General features: G+C 42.3%; 1 long non-coding RNA gene and 1 pseudogene across 1 annotated transcript; both read right to left on the reverse strand.

Moving 5' to 3' along the window:
* Positions 1–348: 348 nt before the first annotated feature.
* LOC129528305 (uncharacterized) lies at positions 349–4,530 on the reverse strand. The gene is made up of 3 exons (XR_008673540.2): positions 4,484–4,530; positions 1,339–1,456; positions 349–977 (listed from the first exon to the last, which is right to left on the reverse strand). It is a non-coding gene; the product is annotated as an uncharacterized lncRNA (long non-coding RNA).
* An 8,077-nt stretch (positions 4,531–12,607) lies between these two features.
* On the reverse strand, positions 12,608–13,217 carry LOC101149844 (26S proteasome non-ATPase regulatory subunit 8-like; annotated as a pseudogene).
* Between the last annotated feature and the right edge of the window lie 10,012 nt (positions 13,218–23,229).

Consider the following 23,229-nt stretch of genomic DNA (forward strand, 5'->3'; position numbering starts at 1 on the left):
TGAATGGATAAACAAAATGTGATATATACATACAACAGAATCTTATCCAGCAATCCAAAAGAATGAGGCTGGGCGCAGTGGCTCACACCTGCAAACCCAGCACTTTGGGAGGCCAAGGTGGAAAGATAGCTTGAGCCCAGGAGCTCGAGACCAGCCTGGGCAATAGAGTGAGATCCTGTCTCTACAAATAATAATAATAATAAAGAAATGAAATTTTGATACATGCTATCAACCCTTGAAACCTTGAAACTATTATGCTAAGTGAAATAAGGCAAACATAGAAAGACAAATATTTTATTATTCTATTTATATTAAGTATCAAGAATAGGCAATGAAATAAGGCAAACATAGAAAGACAAATATTTTATTATTCTATTTATATTAAGTATCAAGAATAGGCAAATTCATACAGACTGAAAGTAGAATAGAAATTACCAGGGGCAGTTGGGAAGGAGCACGAGGAGTTATTTAATGGGCATAGAGCTTCTGTTTGGGATGATGAAAAAGTTCTGGAAATGAATAGTAATAATGGATGTACAACATTGTAAATGTACTTAATGCACGCAATTTGTATAGCTGAAATTTGCTGACAGATCTTAAATGTTCTCACCACAAAACAAAACCAAAAAAAAAAAAGGTAAGTAGGTGAGGTGATAGATGTGTTGACTAAGTTGATTGTGGTAGTCATTTCATAGTATATATGTATATGTATATCAAATCATGGGTCGTACACCTTAAACTTCTACAATTTTGTTTGTCAATTATTTCTCAATAAAGCTGTGCGGGAATAAAAATAGGGATCTGCCAACGACATAAGATTATTGTGAGGACAAAAATTAAACAAGGTGTGTTCCATGGCTATCACAGTCAATTCTTCATCAACATTTTCTTGTACCTTCTCGTCTTTCCTGAGTTCTAGCTGGAGCACTGCAACCTATCAGATATGTAACTAAACTCCTCAAGATGTAGTTTTCCACCTGTAAAATAAGGGATTGGATGATCTTTATTGCTATGTTCGCCTCTAACATTCTCCAATTCAATACAAACACCCCGAAAATTGTCCCTGGGGAAGGGGTCAGAGTACATTCTGATTGCTAGATGTGAATTTGGCACTTAGAATAAGCCCAAGTTGTGGAAGTGATACAGAAAATGTTAATAAGGAACAACAGGAGAATCTGGCTGGGGGCAGTGGCTCACACCTGTAATCCCAGCACTTTGGGAGGCCGAGGCAGGCAGATCACTTGATGCTGGGAGTTCCAGACAAGCCTGACCAAAATGGTGAAACCCCATCTCTACTAAAAATACAAAAACAAATTAGCCAGGTGTGGTGGCATGCACCTGTAATCTCAGCTACTTGGGAGGTTGAGGCAGGGGAATCTCTAGAACCCAGGAGGCGGAGGTTGCAGTGAGCCCAGATCGTGCCACTCTACTCCAGCTTGGACGACACAGTGAGACTCTATCAAAAAAAAAAAAAAAAGGAATAATAGGAGACTTCAAACATTCCATTTTGGGAGTAGAAAGGGGAGTTCATTGTCAGAATATATGCATCTTATACAAAGGATCATCATTAAAATCAAATTACTCATGAACAATGAGTAGGACTTTGTAATATTTCAATTGCATCAAAACTGTCCTTGAACAAAAAAACGTACTTCCTCCTCCTCCTCCATTCAGGTAAGAGTATAGCCTGTGTCATCCCATGCACTGTGGCATTTGTTCACTGAACTATTGTCCTTCTCAAGAGATGGTTTTTCACCCTAACAAAAATAACTATGAATCATTGATTCTGTGAATATTTTCTCCCTTGCTTTTTTCACAGAACGAATGACAAATTTCCATGTATTTATTTCTTAAATAAGCAAAAGTTACCATGAACCTGAAATGGTCAATACTGCAAATGCAAACTGTTGCTTTTTAAATGTCAGTTGGGGGTAACTATGAGTTTCTAATTAGGATCATAATTCTCCTAAGGAAAGGATAATCTCCATGAGTAACAGGGGGGAAAACTTTCACAGAGAATGAAAAGTCTGCTGATTTTTCGAGGTCTTTTTTATTTGTTTAGTTTTTAGAGTTGTTTTTCCTTTAGCTACACCTGCTAGAATAAAGTAAAGTTTTGTTATATGCAACAGTTTATATGCCTTGAAAACTAAAAGAAAAATATTACCCTAGCATTTGTTTTCATAGCTCTACTCTAGTGACTATAAGTGATTTGTTCAAAAAAATTTTATGTATGTTTCCAGGTTTCCAAAGGCAAAAAAAAAAAAAAACCATTTCGCACAGACACAAAATGCTTTTTATCTGTTTCCTGTTAAAGGATTATTTTTTATAAACATCTGTGTACAATCTAATGTAACATACAGTTCTTTCCTTATGAAGCTGCTATGAATAGTAATTTTCATCTCTATTACTATGTTCTCACAGAGATTCTTCTATTTCTCCACTTAGATCACTTACTACACATTCTTATAATGGCTTGGCAAACTAATTGTCTGTGCAGAAAAATGTAATCTCCTTGAAGGCAGAGCCCACAACTGGTTCTCTCAATAAGTAAGTTATATAAAAGAAAAACAACGAATATGTTAATTCAAAGGGAATATATATGACATTTGCAAAATATATCATATCCCCCAAAAAAAATTGTATAGAATTCTTCAAGGTCAGATTTGTGATACAGAAATTCTATAGTGATTTTTAAATGTAGCAAGTAGAAGGCTAATGTTTCTAAAACATTTACAGCTCTAAGATGCCATCATAATAGACTCTTTAAAATTTTTTTTTTTGAGACTCAGTCTCACTCTGTCACCCAGGCTGGAGTGCAGTGGCGTGATCTCAGCTCACTGTAACCTCTGCTTCCCGAGTTCAAGTTATTGTCATGCCTCAGCCTTCCAAATAGCTGGGATTGCAGGCACCCGCCACCATGCCTGGCTAATTTTTGTGTTTTTAGTAGAGATGGTGTTTCACCATGTTGGCCAGGCTGGTCTCGAAATCAAGTGATCCATCCACCTCAGCCTCCCAAAGTGCTGGGATTACAGGCGTGAGCCACCATCCCCGGCCCAGACTCTTTAACTCTTAACCTATTATTTCTTTAACTAAAACTTTAAAGTTTTCATTCTTGGAATTCCAGGAATGAAAATCACTTCTGGTATTAAAGAAGAACATTATATATATATATATATATATATATATATATATATATAATTATATATATATATAATTATATATATATACCATCTTATGAAATGAAGAAATTGAAATCAAATTAAATGGCTCTCCTATACTTTATTATTTTGCAACTGCTTAAAATAAAATAATCGAAGGCTGCTAGAATTAGAAGGGACCTTGGAGTTCTCCAGTCAAAATCTCTCATATTGCAGCTAGAAGAGGCCCATCAGGCAGGTGCCTCACCCAGCAACCTGCTAACTCCTTATTCAGATTCCGTGGGGAAGCTCAGGCCACCTGAATGCCACTTGGGACACCAGTATTTCACTTTTCCATTCAGCCATCAAGTGTCTTCAGTTTTAGCAAAATTTTAATCATTCAAGGAAAAACAAATGAATGGGATTTTTGTTTGTTTGTTTGAGACAAGGGTCTCACTCTGTCACCCAGGCTGCAGTGCAGTGGCCCGATCTCAGCTCACTGCAGCCTCGACCTCCTGGGCTCAAAGGATTCTCCTGCCTCAGCCTCTCAAGTAGTTGGGACCTCAGGTGTGCACCACCACACCCAGATAATTTTCAAAAAAAAATTGTATGTTGGCCGGGCATGGTGGCTCACGCCTGTAATCTCAGCACTTTGGGAGGCCAAGGCAGGTGGATCACATGTGGTTAGGAGTTCGAGACCAGCCTGGCCAACATGGTGAAACGCTGTCTCTACTAAAAATACAAAAATTAGCTGGCCATGGTGGTGCACATCCATAATCCCAGCTGTTCTGAAGGCTGAGGCAGGAGAATCGCTTGAACCCGCTAGGAGGAAGTAGCAGTGAGCCAAGATGGCACTATTGCACTCCAGCCTGGGCGACAGGGCAAGACTCTGTCTCAAAAAAAAAAAAAAAAAGGATCACCTGAGGTCAGGAGTTCGAGACCAGCCTGGCCAGCGTGGTGAAACTTCATCTCTACTAAAAATACAAAAATTAGCAGGGCGTGGTGGCCCACACCTGTAGTCCCAGCTGCTTGGGAGGCTGAGGCAGAGAATCACTTGAACCCAAGAGGCAGAGGCTGCAGCAAGCTGAGATCACACCACTGCATCCCAGCCTAGGTGACACAACAAGATTCCATTTCAGAAAAAAATAAATAAAATGAAATAAAATTTTACTAATAATCTTTACAAAATCTAAACTTTGGCTTTACAGTTCCTTGACAATTTTTCAAAAAAAACCCATCACAGCTTTTAGAAAGACAAACAATAGTTTGATGACTTAATGAATTACAGCCTCAACAAAAGCTAAGTAGAAAATTCGGTTACAAGATCTATAATACAGAGAGACCACCTCTGCTGGGCCAACCTAAACGGCTCCGTCAGTCATTCGAGTTCTCTCTGCGGTAACGTTTCCCTGCCTAGAAGCACCAGGGCGAGCGGCGTTCTGGCACTTACGGTGCAGCACCGCCACCTAGTGGCGTTTTGAAGGACTCACGCATCCAAAACCTCAGTCCTTGGCCTTTCTGGTTTGCCGATCTTTTTAGATTATCAGGACCAAGATGTGATCCTGAAAATACTTCTACCTTATTACAAGGACGGCTCTGATCCACAGATTGCAATCCATGTAGCAAAGAATCATCATCTATGAAAAAGCCAACCGGGACCAGAAACAATTTATTTTGTTGAGCAGAAACCTCAATCTTCACATCTTTCACTTAAAATAAATCTCTCAATTATTTAAACTGCATTGTTTTATTTCCAGCTGCTTCCTATGTATAAAAGATGGCAAAACTGGAATTTAAAGCAGCAGTCTGAAGTGCAACATTTTACAGAAACCTTCATGAGACAGAAAAGAGAACACAAAAATGAAATGGGAAAATACAGCATTTATTTGACCATTATGTATATACTAAATTTGACATCTTGCACCAAAGAGGCACTTGATTATCTCTGAATATAGTTAGAAAAAAGAGAATATGAGATACTTTTCTCCAGGTTTCCTTAGTGGTACGTGAACTTGAACTTTCTAAAAGCTCCTGTTCTTGTCCTGTGTTTGCCTGGACTCATGTACTTTAGATATAAGCTAAAATGACTTTTTTTTTTCCGAAGACAGAGTCTCGCTCTGTCACCCAGGCTGGAGTGCAGTGGCACAATCTCAGCTCATGGCAACCTCTGCTTCCTGGATTCAAACGATTCTCCTGCCTCAGCCTCCCAAGTAGCTGGGATTACAGGCACATGCCACCCCAACCAGCTACTTTGTGTATTGTTAGTAGGGACGGGGGTCTTGCTATGTTGCTGAGGCTTGTCTCGAACTCCCGGCCTCAAGTGATCCACCCTCCTCAGCCTCCCAAAGTGCTGGGATTACAGGCATGAGCCACTGCACCCGGCCCAAAATGACATTTTTAAAAAGAATCTCCTCACCCTTGAGGACCAATGGCTGAAGAATGAAGCCTGAAGGAGTCTTTGTTGGTTGGTGGATCCCAAGTTAATGGCCAAACTTTGCTCTTCACAATCTATCTCCCAAGTAGTTCATGCATTCTATTCTGCATAAGAGAAGTCTGCAAGTTCTCTACACGGTGATTTTCCACAGAGAAAGACCAGAAAGTAATTTGTAACAACCTTTTATTTGATTAGCATAAGAGTGAATTTGGTAATTTCAAGCAGGAAAAAAAATAGAACTGCTTGAGTCAGTGCCTTAAGAAGAACTCATTCATAAGAAAGAAATCCAACAAGTCGTGTCTGGGTTTAAAAAAACAAAAACCATGAGAGCAAACAACCCTGCTGCAGTCTGAGTCTCTCCCACTTTCTATGTGTAGATGACTCTTCCAGACACTTGCCAGCAGTTACTGGATGATGCCTCATGTTGAAAGTGACCTTGGGCTTTCATAAACCAGGAGATGATAAAAATGGATCTTCGTTCTACAAGAGAAGTTCTGAAAAACTCCTTGCACATCTCAGGCTATTCTTCGTTTCTGCACTTCATGAAGGAACAGAGTGTTCCCTGGGAACTCTGGGTAGCCTTGTGGAGAATGAGCTTCCCTGGGCTGCTTGTCCTTATCCTACAGGTCAGAAATACAAAGCATTGCCTGAATTGCCAATGTCACTTGATGGTCAGTCAGTCAAAAAAAAAGGGTGAGGCCAGGCACCGTGGCTCACGCCTGTAATCCCAGCACTCTGGGAGGCCAAGGCAAGCGATCTCAAGAACACCTGAGGTCGGGAGTTCGAGACCAGCCTGGCCAACATGGTGAAACCCTGTCTCTACTAAAAACACAAAAATTAGCCAGGCATGACGGTGCATGCTTGTAATCCCAGCTACTCGGGAGGCTGAGGCAGGAAAATCGCTTCAACCAGGGAGGCGGAGTCTGCAGTGAACGCAGATCGTGACACTGTACTCCAGCCTAGGCAACAGAGTGAGACACCATGTCAAAGAAAAGTGAAAAAAATCTTAAATAACTTGTCAGTGCAGAGGTTTCTAATATACATGTGAATGACCAATTCTAGAAACAATTTCTGTAATAGTACAGGTGCTAAAGAGAACTAAAGCTGACTCAGGAAATGGCTACACAAAACCTAAGAGTCAAAAAAGGAAGGTTTTTTTGTTATCATTGATCGCGCTCTTCTATTTTTCTTATTCACAAAATTAATAGATGCTTCCTTGGTAGCTTCAAAGTGAGACATTTGCTGCCGCTGTTTCCTTTAGGAGAAAAGAGGAAGGGATTTAGTATCACAAAGGAATTTAGAAAATAGTAGCCGCATTCTGGAAATTGCCCAAACCCAGTTTATGAAAAAAGAACCACCATAAAGGCAGGGAACTCCCTTTGATTGAAGAAATCACTAATATCAGAATAAAAATTAGAAATCAGCAGCTATGTCATTACTTCTCAATTGTGCCCAAATATTGTCATTTTAGGGACTAATTATTCTTTTCTCATTATTCTCTTTCTCATTATCATTCTTTTTTCACTAATGATACTGTGTAAAAATACACATTTTGCTTTCAGGTGAGACTCAATATCACTACTTTCATTCTGAATTTTTGAAATGATCTAGAAGCATTTTTATTTTCCCTTAATTTTCCCCAGTGTCATAAGGAATGTCAGATTTCCTTTTGTTGGGCAGCCTTGCCAAAAAGAGACTCTTGAAAGACACGAAAAGAGAGCTGGGAAGGGGAGACACCACACACATGGCCTAAAGCACATTCCACCTTTTTATTCAAATGCTGCGGCCCATACACGTTTGCTGTTGTGTCTTGCCATCTGTGTCCTTATTATCATTGGGAAAGAAAAGCAAACTCAGGGTCAAGCAGCTGAATCTTTAGGTGTTAGAACAGTCTGGGTCACGCTTTAACCTTTGTCTGATTAAAAAAAGAAAAAAAATTATATAAAAATAAAAATAGAACAGTCCAGGGTCTCCTTTTATATAGCAAACCAATGATCCTGGTTGCCAAGGATACCTTTTCACCACAGATGTGTAAAGTAGGCAGACTTTGACAAAAGATTAGCAATACTGAATGGAATCTTACAATGAGGCTGCCTGTTTCATATTGTTTTTCTTACACCTGAGTGTTGTTTTGAAATGGTATTACACTTATAAATGGCATCACAACCCCAGCTTGTTCAAAAATAATTCCAGGAACTTAATAAAATCAAATTCTGCAGCCTAACCTGCAAAACTAGAATTACTACAGTTAGCACTAGAATTTTTAGAATTTGTACACAGTTCCAAGTGAAGTCGAAACCGGTACTGAATTTACCACACTGACTGCCTGAAAAGCTAAAATTCCCTACATTCTGCTAACTTGAGCTTCATTTCCTGCTGCCTGGTGATGGCCTAAGAGTTCATTCTACACAAAACGAAAAGGAAGAGGGGAGAGAAAATAATTGCAATGCTAATTCTCTTTGTATACGTTATATGGACTTTATTTCTTGGACAATGAGAAATGAATCCTTAAAATTGTCAAAACAAAAGAGTAACAAGCTACAACTAGTAGCTTATTAGAAAATTGTCAAAACAAAAGACTAAGAAGCTACAGCTCATCCAGAGCATGCTACCGCTCTGAGAACGTCTACGTGAAAAAAAAAATGGGCATAAGAAAAATGTTAGAAGTCACGTAACTCATGAGATTCACATATCAAATAAAAGATTCATCAAAAAATACATTGAGCCAGGTGCAGTGGCTTACACCTGTAATCCCAGCACTTTGGGAGGCCGAGATGGGAGGATCACTTGAGGCGCGGAGTTTGAGACCAGCCTAGACAGCATCACAAGACTCAGTCTCTACAGAATTTAAAAAATTAACCAGGCATCTGCAATCCAGCCTGGGCAACAGAGGGAAACCCTGTCTCTCAACACACGTGCACATACACACACACATACACATATTGAACAGTATGTCTCTCATACAAAATAGAAAAAAAATAATTCTTCACAGTGTGAGCATTACAGAGGAGGGTATTTTCAAGACAATGTCATCAGAACCCCTCCTGAATAATGGAAGTCGGGATTCAGAAGATGAAGAGACTTCCCTACATGGGACCAGACAGGTCGGGGGCACAACTACCCAGATCCACCCTCTTTCTATTTCACATCAGTGTCAAGGCCTCCACTACAGCTCTCTCCATCTAGCCCAAAGTGGGCCATGCACAGGCTTCCCTGGGGCCCAGCAAGCAACACTTTTAATAAAAATTGAGCCAACATTTAAAAATCAAAACGTCTTATACAAAGCAAAGTCCAGATTTCCTGCTTCTATTAAAATGAGAGGCCGGACGAGGTGGCTCACCCCTGTAATCCCAGCACTTTGGGAGGTCGAGGCAGGTGGATCACTTGAGTCCCGGAGTTCAAGACCAGCCTGAACAGAAAAGCGAGACCCCGTCTCTACAAAAAATAGAAAAATTAGCTGGGTGTGGTGGCGCATGCCTGTAATCCTAGCTACTTGGGAGTCTAAAGTGGGAGGATTGCTTGAGCTCAAGGAGGCCGAGGCTGCAGTGAGCCAAGATCTCACCACTGCACTCCAGCCTGGGCAACAAAGTGAGAGCTTGTCTCAAAAAAAAAAAAAAAAAAATCTGATCTGCTGGCAGTGAGCAGCAATCTGCCAGAGCTGTGCCCCCACCACCACCCCCACCCCCGCCCACCCAACAAACTAGAACAAACTAACCCTCAGTTTTCCAAACGTTTCAAAGACATGAATCCTGGAAGTATCCACATACGATTCCTCTGTTGAGGTGAAACCTAATCAAACTATGTTTAATCCCTCCAGAAATGAATCCTCTATGATTTGTTTTTAAGATGGAATGTCAGTAAAAAACTGCATTTTCAACATATGTGCATTAGGCGATATTATGATATCATAAGGTCCAATGGCAAGCATGTTTTCCTTTCTTTTAGAACTTATTGATGTATTTTATTTTTCATAAAAGCCAGGTATGTTATTTACAGTTAGTTCTACACTTAGACAGTTATCAGAATAAAAGATGAAACATTTATTATTACACATACACCATATATATTATCAAAATGAGTGTCTCAGTTTTTTGTTTTTTGTTTTTTGTTTTTTGTTTTTTTGAGACAGAATCTCACTCTGTCACCCAGGCTGGAGTGCAGTGGCGTGGTCTTGGCTCACTGCAACCTCCACATGCCGGGTTCAAGCAATTTTCCTGCCTCAGTCTCCCAAGTAGCTGGGACTACAGGTGCGTGCCACCATATCCAGCTAATTTTTGTATTTTTAGTAGAGATGGGGTTTCACTATGTTGGCCAGGCTGGGCTCGAGCTCCTGACCTCATGATCCGCCTGCCTTGGCCTCCCAAGGTACTGGGATTACAGGCATGAGCCACCACTCTCAGCCTCTACGTTCTTTTTTTTTTCCTCCTGGCTACAAAGACGCAGAAAACTTTCTAAGTTCTCAAAGACAATAGTTCATTTTCTTTTTTATTGACAATCTTTATAACCGCTGTTTCCATTTTCAGTTAGTTCATTTATAAATTCCCAGAAGCATGAAACCAACTCATTTTCTCAGTCACTAAAAGCTTCCTAAGTTGGTTTTTTTTTTTTTTTTTTTTCCTAAATTGCTACTTTCAGGCTGGATGTGGTGGCTCACACATGTAATTCCAGCACTTTGGGAGACCGAGGTGGGAGGATCACTTGAGACCAGGAGTTCGAGACCAGTCTGGGCAACATAGCAAGACCCTGTCTCTATTTTTAAAAAGATAAAAATTGATTTATTAATAAATTGCTACTTTCAGCCAAACTCAAAATATCTCCTCTTTTACAAACCAGCCTGCTAAGTATTCTGGGTGAATACGGGAAGCCTGGCATTTAGCTTAATCTCCGTAGAAAAGGATAATGCTCTACATTATGAAAATGAAGGTGTTCTCAGTTAACCCAAGATGAATAGGCTTGCCCCATTCTACCACCACTGTATTACTTACAATATTAAGCCTCACTTTGAAAACAATGGATTCATTAAATTAATAAATGAGAAAATGAATCACCAAAAAGATTAATATAATGCATGATTTATTGTATTACAAATAAATCGGGCTGGGCGCAGTGGCTCATGCCTGTAATCCCAGCACTTTGGGAGGCCGAGGCAGGTGGGTCGCCTAAGGTCAGGAGTTCGGGACCAGCCTGGCCAAGATGGTGAAACCCGATCTCTACTAAAAATACAAAATTAGCCCGGTGTTGGTGGCACATGCCTGTAATCCCAGCTACTCAGGAGGCTGAGGCGGGAGAATCACTTGAACCTGGGAGGCAGAGGTTGCAGTGAGCTGAGATCGCACCACTGCACTCCAGTCTAGGCGACAAGAGTGAAACTCCATCTCAAACGCACACACATAAATTGGACACTTCCCATGCTTCAGGTACACCAATTCCAAACACAAAACTCAGCAGCAAATCTTTCTTCTTCTAACCCAGGTTCATGTTTGAAGTAACAACATGAGGGCTGTAGGAATATCTTTTGCCCAAAAGTGCTTCCCCCAAAAGAATACTGAAATTACTTTTCCCATTAAAAATTCTGTGAATGATGATTTATCTTCTTCTACCAGTCATCATTAAAAATAGCTAATTTAAATTTTTATGAAGTAACTCAGAAATCTAACTGCCAAAAACCCTAAAGAGAATGAAGATATATTCCACTTTGAATGACAACAGCTAATGAAATGTTATTCTTCTGTGTAATGAATAGAGCAGCCAAAAGTCTGACACGAGCTATATTTTTGGCTTCAGCCTCACACCCAACCCAAGAGGAAGGCTCAGCACTCCTTGGCTCTATCCTGATCCTCTGTGGCTTCTCTGGGGGTTCCTTCCTGAATAATCTCACTCTTGCCCTCCATTCTCTTCAAGCCTACTCTTTTCCAAAAGACCCGGGGGGAACCGACCAGACAGTTTTGTATGAAATTCCTCAAATTCTAACCACAAATGTATTTACGGAATAGACAGAAAACCTGCTGTGGGTTCATGGTGAGGAGAAATGTTACTGTAGGAGGTGGAATTCTAGGATGTCCCCCAAGATTCCTGCTCCCTGGTATACAGGCTCCGTCTCACACTCACCCCCTGAGCGTGACTGTGACTTGAGCCTATGATGGGACAGTTGCTCTCGTGATTATGTGACATCCTGTGACCAGTGGGATTTTGCAGATGTAATTAATGCCCCTTAGCAGCTGACTTTGTTGTGTGTATGTGTTTTGGGGGGGTTTTGGGGGGTTTTTTGAGATGGAGTTTTGCTCTTGTCACCCAGGCTGGAATTCAATGGTGCAATCTCAGCTCACTGCAACCTCCACCTCCTGAGTTCGAGTGATTCTCCTGCCTCAGCCTCCTGAGTAGCTGGAATTACAGGCACCCGCCACCAAGCCCAGCTAATTTTTGTATTTTTAGTAGAGACGAGGTTTCGCCATGTCAGCCAGGCTGGTCTCAAACTCCTGACCTCAGGTCATCAGCCTGCCTCCACCCCACAAAGTGCTGGGGTTATGGGCGTGAGCCACCATGTCTGGCCTGTGTTTATTATTATTATTATTATTATTATTATTATTATTATTATTATTTGAAAAATTGCTTAATTCATTGCCAACTTTTTTTTAATGGGACACTTCACCCCCTTTGTTGAAAAATATCTGGTACCCTGGCCCAGCATTCCTGTGTGTCCACAGCTGGCTGGAACATCCCCCTACCTGGGGCCATGCTCTCCTGTAGGCCACAGTGCTGCTGGGGCTCTACGGTGGCCATCTGTGTTTGAGACCCTGAGCAACAGCCATCAGACAGAGGCTGACCCAGTTGGAGGGTGTTACCTCCATCCCCTGAGGGCCCCAAAACTTATCTATCTCAGATATAAGAACTTGGCTCCTCACCATCCTAAATGGGGAGATAAGGGCCTGGAAGACAGAATGTCAATCCACCTTTATTAGAGGAACCCCTGCACTGTAACTGTTTTAAATAACGTATGCCCTGCCCCACCCAGTGCCTGGTGGGCTGCCGGGCATACTCAACTCGGAATGGTGGTGTCTTCCAGCTTCTGCTGCTGGCTGGCAAAACTGTAGTAGCTGTTGGGGCCCAGGACCCACCCTCACTTCTTGGTGTTGTCCGTCATCTGTTTGGGTGTGTTGAGGAAGAGGATCCGGGTGGCCTTGGTGAAAAGGATTTTCTCATAGGCCTTCTCAATGCACCCAGCCATCTCATCCCTGATAGTGTCAAGCAGGATGTGGATGAAGGTGTAGCTCTTGGCAGGGATGTTACCCTTGGCCAGGAACACCTTGTTGTAGCCGCCCTCCATCAGGTATGGCTCCAGGGACACAGGGCGCTTGATGTAGGCATTGTTCTGTATGTCCTTGGCAGGCAGCAACTCCAACTCCATGTGGAACTCAGCCACCTAATCCTGGGACAGCAGGAAGAGGAGGTTGAGGCCCAAGAGCTGGTGCATGTAGGCTGACTTGGGTAGCTCTTAGCAGCTGACTTTCAATCAATTGAAAGGAAAATTATCCTGGATGGGCCTGACCTAATCAGATGAGCTCTTCAAAGTCCCTGGGCCCATCCTGAAGGAGAGATTCAGAGTATAAGGGAGATTCTTCCACTGGCCTCACAGGAGCAACTGCCATGTTGGAGAGAGGACCACAGGGCAGAAAACCACAGGCAGCCTCCAGAATATGAGAAGGGAGCCCAGTTGGCCAGCAACAAGAAAGCAGAGACCGCCATCCAACAACCCTTAGGAACTGAACTCTGCCAACAACACATAAGCTTTAGATGAAGACCCTGAGCTCCAGGTGAAATTGCAGACCTGGCTGAAACCTTGAATTCAGCCTCGGGAGACCTTGAGCCCAGGACCCAGCAAAAACATTCCTAGACTCTTGACCCTGGAAACGTTTTTCCATCTCTGAATGTGATATATCTCTCCATTTATTTAGCTCTTCAATGTTTTCAATAAGGTTTGCTTTTGGTTTTGTAGCTAATTCTAAATGTAACTGGGTTTCATGCTCATTACCAGTCCTTTATGCCACCATCTCACCATCTCTCATTTCTTAAATTCTACATTTCATCTAAATTTTGATTTTTTTTTAAATCTCAGCTCACTGCAAACTCTGTCTCCTGGGTTCAAGTGATTCTCATGCCTCAGCCTCCCGAGTAGCTGGGCTTACAGGCGTGCACCCCAATGCTCGGTTAATTTTTTTTTTTTTTTGACGGGGTCTAGCTCTGTTGCCCAGGCTGGAATGCAGTGGCATGATCTCGGCTCACTGCAACCTCTGCCTCCTGGATTCAAGCAATTCTCCTGCCTCAGCCTCCCAAGTAGCTAGGACTACAGGCATGCATCACCACCCCCGGCTAATTTTTGTGTTTTTCGTGAAGACAGGGTTTCACCACGTTGGCCAGGATGGTCTCGATCTCTTGACCTCGTGATCCACCCACCCTCCCAAAGTGCTGGGATTACAGGTGTGGATGCTTGGCTAATTTTTTATACTTTTAGTAGAGACAGAGTTTCGCCATGTTGCCCAGGCTGGTCTTGAACTCCTGACCTCAAGTGATCCTCTCACCTTGTCCTCCCAAAGTGTTAAGATTAAAGCATGAGCCACAGACCCCAACCAATTTTGATTTGTCTCTTGATGAACTGGGATATATCAGAGCTTTCGCACATATAATAACATATTTCTTTAGTCTTCTCAAACAGATAACAGTTTGGCCAAGCATAATGTTCTCTAATTGTACACATTTCTCTGCAAGCAGTGATGGCATTGATCTGGTTTTTTTCCAGCATTCATAGAGTTCTAAGCCTCTGTTTTGTTCCTTTCAGGCAACCTGTTTTTATCTGCATGGGCTTTTACAGCACAATATTTCTTCTGTATCTGTGTAAAAGGGTAAAACTGCACTGAACCAATGGTCATTATGTGGTGCTATGTCACTGTTAGGTGGAGTACACAGGTCTTGGAACCCAAAGCATAGAAGTAGTGGCTGTCCCTGCAAGTTTAGACTCTGCTGGACCCCAGGTCCTGGTTCCCTGAAAGGGTAATACTTCTTCCAAAGGAATAAGTAAGGGGTTCCACTGAACCTAGCGCTTCAACTGCCATTTGGAGCTTCTCATGCTAATGAATCAGAAAGCAGTGTGGGAGTTATATACTAATAGCAGCAGTTGCCCCTGGCTATCCTGAGGAAATAAGATTGCTCTACCTAATCAAGGCAGGGGAGAGTACATCTGGAACTCAGGGATTCACTAGGCCATCCCTTGTTTCCCTACCCAGCAACCACACCTGGCAAGAACACAGGAGTTAAGAGCTCAGGTCCCTCACAGGAAAAGGTCTGGGTTTCCCATTGGACAAGCAATGGAGACTAGCAGAAAGATTAGCCAAGCACGAGGGGAATTTAGAACGGAAGATGAGGGAAATGGTGAATATCAGTTACAATCTGGGTACCAACACAGCAGAGGAAGCTGTAGCATGAGCTTCCTGCCATCCTGTTGTAAGTCTAGTTTTGAGAAATTTTGACTGGTCACCCCAGAGAAATTGGTGACAGAATGCCATGAACCAATTGGGCATGAATGGATCTGAGTGGTGCAAATGCTGGACAATAGTGACGCCCCCAATGCAGCCCCCATATCTCCAGTCCCTTAATGCAGCCAGTCTGACTTCCAGCTGCTAGCACCCACGCCTCCTACTGCAAGCTGGAATGCCATCAAAATATGCCCATGAAAGCAGACTTCAACCAGTGACTGACAGAAGGAAGCGTACACAAATATGCCCCAGTTTCCTTGACTTTCAAGTAAGATAAATCTGAGCTTCCTGGCCGGGTGCTCTTGTTGCCCAGGCTGGAGTGCAATGGCACGATCTCAGCTCACCGCAGCCTCCGCCTCCCGGGTTCAAGCGATTCTCCTGCCTCAGCTTCCCAAGTAGCCGGGATTATAAGCATGCACCACCACACCTGGCTGATTTTATATTAATAGTAGTGACGGGGTTTCTCCATGTTGGTCAGGCTGGTCTCGAACTCCCACCCCAGGTGATCCGCCTGCCTCAGACTCCCAAAGTGCTGGGATTACAGGCGTGAGCCACCACACCCGGCTGGATCACATTTTCTTTATTCATCTGCCAGTTGATGGACATTTGGATTGTTTCCAGTTTTTGATCATTACAAATAATGCTACTATGAGCGGGGTGCAGTGGCTTACACCTGTAATCCCAGCACTTTGGGAGGCCAAGCAGGTGGATGACCTGAGGTCGGGAGTTCAAGACGACCTGGCCAACCTGGTGAAACCCCATCTCTATTAAAAATACAAACAAAAAAAAACAGCTGGGTGTGGTGGCACATGCCTATAAATCCCAGCTACTCGGGAGGCTGGGGCAGGAGAATCATTTGAACTCAGGAAGCGGAGGTGGCAGTGAGCTGAGATCTTGCCACTACACTCCAGCCTGGGTGACAGAGTGAGACTCCATCTCAAAAATAATAATAATAATAATGCTACTATGAGTATTCATATACAAGTCCTCATGTTCACATATATTTTCTCTTGGGTAGATACCTAGGAACGGAATTGCTGGATCACATACTGGAAACATTAATTATTTTCCAGAGAGGCTGTACTATTTTACATTCTCACCAGTAATGAAAGTTAATCTAGTTTCTGTACATCGTTCCATCTCTTTTATTCTAGAACAGACTCCATCTCCCCAATTATTTTCATGAAATTAAGTGTTTTAGGCGACCTGGCTAGTTGCATTGCATTAGTTGGTGCAAAAGTCATTACCATTTTTGCCATTACTCGGTTTTGGACTTGCTTATGTGGCAGTCACATAGAAGGTTGTCTGGGCTGGAATGGCCACATGAGCAAGTCCAAACCAACTAAATGGCAAAAACCGCAATTACTTTTGCACCAACTAATACAGTCTCCCACATTCCAGGTTTGACTTTATTTCTTTGTGATATTGTTTGGCTTGTTTCTCTATCCCCTGTATTTCCAGGAACTGGAAGTAAGATGTAAAGGCTTCATCTTATTCAGGTTAATATTTACATCAAGAATCATATACTGCCTGATTGGTCCACTATTAGTAATTTTTAAATTGATTACTATATTGGGGTAGTAAAAGCCAGATGTCTCCATTTTAAAGGTATTTTGCCCTTTGCAATTAGCAAGTAACCCATGGGAAAATGCCATGCCTATTGACAAAAAAAAATAGGAGGGGTGTCTTAGATAACTTACAACATATTAAAACTGATAATGACAATTGAAATTAAACATAGGCCAGGGACTCAAAAATGAGGACTCATACCTATAGTGCCAGCTGCTCAGGAGGCTGTGGTGAGAGGATCACTTGAGCCCAGGAGTTGGAGGCCATAGTGAGCTACGATCATGCTACTGCACTCCAGCATGGGCGACAGAGCAAGACCCTGTCTAAATAATAATAATAATATTATTTTAAAGAACCACATGTGTACTTAGCATCTGTTAGGAATCAAGCAGTACAACTGAGCACTCATTTGGCCCTGAATTTTCTGATAACCAAAACAATAAAGCAAAGATATTTAGTTAGAGGGTCGGGTGCAGTGGCTCACACCTGTAATCCTAGCATTTTTGGGAGGCGGAGGCAGGCAGATCACCTGAGGTCAGGAGTTCAAGACCAGCCTGGCCAACATGGTGAAACCCCATCTCTACTAAAAATACAAAAATTAGCTGGGCATGGTGACAGGGGCCTGTAGTCCCAGCTACTCAAGAGGCCGAGGCAAGAGAATCGCCTGAACCCAGGAGGCGGAGGTTGCAGTGAGCCCAGATCGCACCTCTGCACTCCAGCCTGGGTAACAGCGAAAGTCTGTCTCAAAAAAAAAAAAAGATATTAAGTTAGAGGTCTCACTTCCAACTGGAATAAGGTACATGAATTGTTTCATAAAAGTGAACTGGACTTCAGCAGGAATTTCTCACAGGGATGCTTATATAAATACCTCAAATAAGATAGTGAATAATTATTCTAATGAGTATGAAAGCCCAGACATTTGTATACCTTCACTAAGGAACCAGCCTTCTGTATCTGAAAAGAACGACCTCCTCCACCAAACATCCAGTTTCATGAGGCAGACCCCAAAGAGTGAGAAAAGGAGATACCTGTCATTCCTGCAGAATCAATTAAAGCAGCTTTAGTAACTAGTAAAATGACAGACATTACAAGCAATTTCGCCTAACAGTGTTTTTTTGGTTACTTTTATATTGATATTTCTAAGGGAAATAGGACTAAACACACACACACACAAACACACACACACACACACACAGAGAGTCAAAAAATATTTCTAGGATGTGCGTGGTGGCTCACACCTATAATCCCAGCACTTTGGGAGGCCGAGGCAGGTGGATCACCTGAGGTCAGGAGTTCGAGACCAGCCTGGCCAACATGGCGAAACCCCGTCTCTACTAAAAATACAAAAATTAGATGGGCATGGTGGCACACGCCTGTAATCCCAGCAACTTGGGAGGCTGAGGCAGGAGAATCGCTTGAACTCAGGAGGTGGAGGTTGCAGTAAGCCAAGATCACACCACTGCACTCCAGCCTGGGTGACAGAACAAGACTCTGTCTCAAAAAAAAAAAAAACATTATTTCTGATCACCTAATATATTACAGTCAGATAACAGATACCCTAGAACACTAGACAAATATAACTCCCATGAATCTTCTTTCACATTAAAATTATTCCTTTCTCTCTCTCTCTTTCTCCCTCCCTGTCTCACCAGATGTCACAAGCAAACTTCTGTCAAATGCTGAGTTGCAACCAACTCAGTGGTGAGTGAGTAAATGCCAGTCTTCTGTGTTGTGAGTAGAAGAAAACACACATGTCTTAGGCCCCAGACATGCAGATGGCAGGACTGCAAGTGTTGGGAAAATGGAGGAACGTGATTTATTTTCTTGCCAGAGACAAGCCTGTCCTGCTTCCTCAGGGGTGCCGCCAAAACCAATTATTTCTCTCAAAAAACAGCTTTGGATCCGCTCAGAAACTCAAAGAGAAGGGCTTTGTTGATAAATCCATATCATAAAACATGGAAGAAACAAATTTGTCTTCAAAGTGCTAAAAGTATAGGTTTTAGAGTCCAGACAAACTGAATTTCAGCTTTATTACTCCCTAAGCAGCCCAGAGTTACTAATGTCCCAAATTTTCTGCTTCCATGTCTTTGAACCAGGGACCGCACCTATCCCCCAGAGTTGTTTTGAAGAATAAAGAAGATAAGGTACAGAAAGTGCCCAGCACAGTGTGAGCACTTCAAAGATGGCAGCTCCTGCACCCCAGAGCTCCCAGCGCCTTTCTGCAGCCCAAGGGGTGGAGCTTGCACAGCAGGAAGACCTCAGGAGACAAGACAGTGGCTCTTTGTGAAAAGCTGAGCAAGCCCTTGACATAAACTCTGCTAAAAGCTGGACTGGAGAAAGGCTCAGGACTGAGGGTAGTGGAGCTTTCCACTGCTTTCTCCATAAATATCTGCCATTTCACCTGCAAATCTTAGGGTAGATGGAACTATTGCCGCCTAAGGAAAACCCAATGCACAGTGCATTCCTAGTGCCAGAGCAAAGGGCAACATAGCACGAGGGAGTCACACACCTTCCACTGGCCCAGGCCCCAGCTCCAGAGGACTTTGGCCATTTAGCCTGTGGCTGGGGCAGGAATGCAGGCCAAGCTGCCGCAAAAGTGCGAAGTGAAGGAGGAAGGGTGAAGTCTTTGGCACAGTAATCTCACTGACGAGTAAAACCTGCCTCGGTGAATATTCTGGGCTCACAATCAAACTAATCACTCCTTTTCCCAGAAGAAAGAGAGAGAGGGGCTGTACCTGCTTCCTCCAACACTGGCCAGAGTGGAGAGGAAGTAGAAGGCCCTCATCTGTGAGCTGTGGTGGAAATGAGGTAGAAGGGCCTGACCCTAGCAGTCCCTCTGGCCATTAAAGGATTCCTGATTGCCTCAAAGCCCCTGGGTTTTCAGTACATTGTGTATTAGTGAGTTTATTAGAATTATTTAGTAATGCCGCCAGGCGTGCTGGCTCACACCTGTAATCCCAGCACTTTGGGAGGCCAAGGCGGGGTGGATCACCTGAATTCAGGAGTTCGAGACCAGCCTGGCCAACATGGCGAAACCCTGTCTGTACTAAAAATACAAAAATTAGTCGGGCGTGGTGGTGGGCACCTGTAATCCCAGCTACTCGGGAGGCTGCAACAGGAGAATCACTTGAACTGAAGAGGCAGAGGTTGCAATGAGCTGAGATTGCGCCACTGTACTCCAGTCTGGGCAACAGAGCAAGACCCTGTCTCAAAAAATATATATATATACAAAAATTAGCCAGGTGTGGTGGCATGTGCCTGTTATCCCAGCTTACTATGGAGGATAAGGCATGAGAATCTCTTGAACCCAGGAGGCAGAGGTTGCAGTGAGCTCAGATCAGCCTGGCCAACATGGTAAAACCCCACCTCTACTAAAAATACAAAAATTAGCCGGGCGTGGTTGTGGGCGCCTGTAATCTCAGCTACTAGGGAGGCTGAGGCAGGAGAATCACTTGAACCCAGGAAGCAGAAGTTGCAGTGAGCCGAGACTGCGCCGTTGCACTCCAGCCTGGGCAACAAGAACGAAACTCTGTCTCCAAAAAAAAAAAAAAGAATTATTTAGCAATGGAAAGTGCTAACTCTTTGGGGGTAGGAATAATTAGTATTGTTCTCTTTAAAGGCTGAAACTTGTTTTATACATGCAAAAACTTTGGCAGAGTTCTTTGTTCCTCAAGGAGAGTGTCATTAGCACTTGGGAGTGGTGGTGGGACAATATTTGGTTGTGCCCAGATCCCATACTGGCAGAGAATTTTAGCATCCCTGGTTCCAAGATACTAAAGGCCAGCTGTACCTCCCTATTCATTATGACAACCAGAAAGGGCCCTTGTGTGGTTCCAAATGTCCCTTGGAGGGTTAACCCCCAACCTTATTGAGAATCACTGGCTGATGGGCAGATGCTCTTGCTAAAAATAGTCAACAAGTATCAATTTATTTTTGTAGCTATTGCTTCATGATAAACAAGCCAAATGATTTTATGATATTTCTTTTTCTATTTGCTACAGTTAGAGAGAATAAGTCCCATTTACGTAACGGTTTTACGTATTTGATTAGCTAACGCATAAGACACTTAATATTGTGCTCAGCAAATTCTGAGCACTCAAGACAGCTACAATTTTCCTTACTAGTACTATTATTAGTTATACTTGACTGTTAAATATTCGCTAACAGGAAGACCAAAAGTAGCAATAGTGTATATGATTTTGAACTCAAATTTCCCCTGAAAATGATTATTTTTATCTTTTCCAATTCCTACATTAGCACTCTCATCTCCCCAAGACTCAATTTCCTTACCTATAAGGTAGGGATGCTAGTAATGACACTGTGGGGTGATTAGGAAGCTTAGCTGAGATATATGTGTGAAGGATCAATGAAATCAGTGAATGATAGCATCTAAACATACTTCCTCCTGGGTTATCTTAACAGGTATATGGGAAACCAGGTGGAGATAGGGGGAAAAAAAACAATCAAAGAACCTCAGATAGCTTCAAACATTTCTATGTAATGTAGGTCCAACCAATAATACACATTAATATACAATTAATGTGTATCCCAACCACCTAGGGAAACTTGTTAAAATGCAGATTCTGACTCAGTAGTTCTGATGGGGGGCACCTAAGATTCCCCATTTCTAACAAGCTCCCAAGAAGAGGCTTTAGAGTCCAACAGAGCAGGATTTGCACCTGATTCAATAATAATTATGTGACAAGTTATCTTTGAAACTGTTTCCATATGAGTAAAATGGTGATAATAATACATGTGTTACATAATCAGTATGATAATTATATAATACAGCATATGTAAAGCAATTAGCATATTGTAGGCACTCAATATAAGTTCTGCTTTCCCACCCAGAAGAAAACTACTAGAGTTTTAAAAAAGATTTATCAAAATAACAAAATTCCATTTCATTTTGGGTGGAAAAGTTACTCATGAGATTGGAAAAATGCCTACTTTTTCCTAACATTTTTATTATCATTACCTTACTCTTTGAATTAATAATGGTCAGATGCACTTTTGAAAAGCAACAATATTGAGGGACAGAATATATTTTAAAAAGAAAAATGATCACTTTTAATTTGGTCTAAAATAGTTACCTCAAAATGAAATAGGTAAAGAATGACTGATTATTAAATTGTCAATTTTTTTTCAAAAAGCAACCCTTCATTCGATATGTTAATATATAGTGTTATCGGCTCACAACAATAAATTTACTTGGCCAAATGGTTTTCATTTGAGTCAGACCAGTATTCCCAGAAAAATGGTCCATAGGTCCAGCCTCTGCACACCAGGATTCCTGTGGTTGAAGGTTAAAGCACCTCAGTGCCAATCCTAGTGCACATTTCCTAAAATTATTAAGCAAGTTAATGAGGGCTTAAGAGGTCGTCACATTTGTTCCAGAGATCTGAGAGTTCTAAACGCACAGCAAAAAGAAGTATGTGCATGTTAAAGCAGGCCAAATGGGACTAACCAGAAACGTGGACCAGGAGAAATAACATCTTCCTGATGTTAGGGAAGGTCAGCCTGGCCATCCCCACCACTTACTTTTCCAGAAAAGCGAATAAGGAAGTATCTAAAACTTTGGCTCAAGGGTGTTGCTTGGTTTGGCTTGGTTTCCTAAAATTGTTCCTTTGTAAACAGATCTGATTAAAGCCCGAGAGGAAGTTTAGAAGGTCACAATCTTTGCATTCGCTTCCCCTCCTATCACATTTCAGAGAGGAAGTTTAGTCATGAGGAAATGAATTCCTGCCTGGCATGGAGTCTCACAGCTGTAATCCCAACACTTTGGGAGGCCAAGACAGGAGGATCCCTTAAGCCCAGGAGTTCGAGACCAGCCTGGGCAACATAGCAAGACCTCATCACTAAATAAATAAATAAATAAATAAATAAATAAATAAATAAATAAATGAAATATAAATAAATAAATAAGAACCTCATCATTTGCCCAGGGAGCTTGAAGGAAAGTGATTCCACAGTGGCTGCATTACTGTTACAACCAGGGTGACAGAGGCCTTAGTCTCACCTGGACTGGTGGGCAACATTTGTAAAAATGGAGAGGAGAGAGGACAAACTAAAAAGTCATCCAGACGTACATGGTGATCTGACTGCTGGAATGAAATTAAGTAAGGGTTAAAATCTATTGAAAGAGCTGGATCAGGCCAGGCACAGTGGCTCATGCCTGTAATCCCAGCACTTCGGGAGGCTGAGGTGGGCAGATCACTTGAGGTCAGGAGTTCAAGACCAGCCTAGCCAACATGATGAAACCCCATCTCTACTAAAAAAAAAAAAAAAAAAAATACAAAAATAATTAGCCAGGTGTGGTGGCAGGTGCCTGTTAATCCCAGCTACACAGGAGGCTAAAGCAGAAGAATCACTTGAATCTGGGAGGCAGCGGAAGTTGCAGTGAGCCGAGATCGCGCCACTGCCCTCCAGTCTGCGTGACAGAGCGAGACTCCATCTCAATTAAAAAAAAAAAAAAGAGCTTGATGATTCACAAAGACAAATCTAAGAAGGAATTAATTCAAAGGGCTAAGTGGCTGGAGATAGCTATCAAAGAGCATGTCAA

Source organism: Gorilla gorilla, chromosome 17, assembly GCF_029281585.2.
Source record: "Gorilla gorilla gorilla isolate KB3781 chromosome 17, NHGRI_mGorGor1-v2.1_pri, whole genome shotgun sequence".
NCBI lineage: Eukaryota > Metazoa > Chordata > Mammalia > Primates > Hominidae > Gorilla > Gorilla gorilla.